A 2,500-nucleotide genomic window follows, 5' to 3' on the forward strand; every position below is an offset into this window, starting at 1 on the left:
AGCAGCTGAACCGGGACGCACATCCGGTCTCTTACGCATGAGACTGCAGGCTCAGCGTGTGCAGCTTGCTCTTTATAAAGACTGGGCTTAAACACTAAGCTACATGGTGGCCTTTGACCGGAATACACGCCTCTCTCTTCCTCGTGCTGGTACACACAGATAATCCAGTGGCAGTGTGAATGAACCGGAGGATGGAGTCACAGGATGTTATCACGCCCGGGATCATTAAACCAGGCTGTACCATGGATCCAAGGACTCCTGCATGAGAGAGCTGTGCGCCAAGTAAACAACAGAAAGGTCAATGACCCTGCTGTGACCTTGAGATATAACACACACACACACACACACACACACACACACACACACACACACAGGATTGCTTACATTATGGTTGATATGTTAAAAAGTTCTTTAACAGAATTTAAGGTGATTTAATGTAACACACTGACCTCTAACATTTACACACTGAATGTTAATGTTCATATGATGTTAATTTTAATGTTAATGTTAAAAATGTGTTCTTCACTTAAAGGAACAGTTCTGTGTATTGGGTTAGGTTTAGAGTTGGGGTTAGGGTGACAGGGTTAGGGTTACAGGGTTAGGGTTACAGGGTTAGGGTTAGGGTTACAGTTAGGGTTACAGTTAGGGTTAGGGTGACAGGGTTAGGGTTACAGTTAGGGTTAGGGTGACAGGGTTAGGGTTACAGGGTTAGGGTTACAGTTAGGGTTAGGGTGACAGGGTTAGGGTTAGGGTGACAGGGTTAGGGTTACAGGGTTAGGGTTAGGGTTACAGTTAGGGTTAGGGTGACAGGGTTAGGGTGACAGGGTTAGGGTTACAGGGTTAGGGTTACAGGGTTAGGGTTGCAGTTAGGGTTGGGGTTAGCGGTTAGGTTTAGAGATAGGGTTACAGGGTTAGAGATAGGGTTACAGGGTTAGAGTTACAGGGTTAGGGTTACAGGGTTAGGGTTAGTAGGTTAGAGGGTTAGAGGGTTAGGGTTAGGGTTAGAGGGTTAGGGTTAGGGGGTTAGAGGGTTAGAGGGTTAGGGTTAGGGGGTTAGAGGGTTAGGGTTAGGGGGTTAGAGGGTTAGAGGGTTAGGGTTAGGGGGTTAGAGGGTTGGGGTTAGAGGGTTAGAGGGTTAGGGTTAGAGGGTTAGAGGGTTAGAGGGTTAGGGGGTTAGAGGGTTAGAGGGTTCCTGTAATGTGATGAATCAGTTTAAATATCTGGCTCAGAAGTTCCACACAATTTTATTCTCATGTTGTGATGATATTCATTTTATTACAGTAGCAGTGCCAAGCACAGAGGTAATAAACTAATCATTTTACTGTCGTGAATCTCTCTCTCTCTCTCACACACACACACACACACACACACACACACACACACACACACACACACACACACACAAGGGAAAACAGGTGAATGAATAAAACACCAACTCGCAGCTTAAATTTACAAAATTAGAAAAATGTACTGAATATATTAGAACAGAACCTCCAGAACCTCCAGAACCAAAACCTGCACTTCTGTTAGATTTTACGTCCCAAACAAATGCTGTGGAAATCAGAGAAGGTCACATGTATACAGTGTTGTGTGTCAGTTGTGTGTCAGGGGCTCTGTGAGCACTTGTGTATACCACACTGGGGAAACATCACCATAAAGTTTAGACAGTTGTGCTTTAGTATGAGTTATGTATGTGTTCCAAAACCTCGGACTGAGTCTCCTCTGTTAAGTCCAGCAAAATAAACCAAACATCTAGGACATTAGATTGTCTTTACTGAAGCCAGTATGTGAGAATCTGAATGTTGACAGTCTGAAAGCTGAGATCTGATTTTTCACTCAGTAAGTTTTAGATTCATTCATTTGTATAAACTGGGTTTAGAGTTGAGGAAGAACTTTACGTGATTCTCAGGGCTCAAAAGCAACTTCTCGTTTCATAGCACTTCCTGTATTACTGCATCTGCGAAGATGACGCAATTATTACATTGCAGTAAATGAATTCCACTCCCTCTGAAACCGGAGTCTCTCCACAGTCTCACCACAACACCACCAACCCTTCCACCTCAGACAATTTCTCACCCTTTAATGTTATAGTTTGTTCATTCTGGGAACACAATTAAGTTCATCTTGTGTTCATTCAATGAAATGCTCTATAGACCACTAACCCTAACCCACCCCAGGAGCTCCAGTAGCAGCTGGTTAGTGTACACATGGAGTGTGTGTGTGCTTGCAGTGCATCTTCCTGCACGTTATTCCCTTCTGCTCATCACTCTTCTGCTGGAGGACCAAAAGCTAGACTTCATTGGTTTGGTCGATGTGAAGTGTGTGTCTTTTTTACAGTCAGGTGTGTTTAGATAGTGCAGGGTGTGGAGTGAAGTGTCTCAAATGTTATTAGTGTTAATCAGTCAAGCGCTTCAATATGCTTTCACTCTGACTTCCTGTTTCGAAAGGAAATTCATTATCACAGAATCACGTTATGATTTCACATGCTGATGTTTACAAC

General features: G+C 43.6%; 1 protein-coding gene across 1 annotated transcript in view; it reads right to left on the reverse strand.

Annotated features, from left to right (window-relative positions):
- The window catches only part of nr0b2a (nuclear receptor subfamily 0, group B, member 2a), a 1,538-nt gene extending 1,422 nt beyond the window's left edge, over positions 1-116 (reverse strand). Inside the window, exon 1 of the mRNA XM_027161738.2 lies at positions 1-116. This exon is cut by the window's left edge and continues 551 nt beyond it. The gene's annotated coding sequence lies outside the window, so the exon portion shown is untranslated.
- Positions 117-2,500: the final 2,384 nt, after the last annotated feature.

Source organism: Tachysurus fulvidraco, chromosome 25 (genome assembly GCF_022655615.1).
Source record: "Tachysurus fulvidraco isolate hzauxx_2018 chromosome 25, HZAU_PFXX_2.0, whole genome shotgun sequence".
Taxonomy (NCBI): domain Eukaryota; kingdom Metazoa; phylum Chordata; class Actinopteri; order Siluriformes; family Bagridae; genus Tachysurus; species Tachysurus fulvidraco.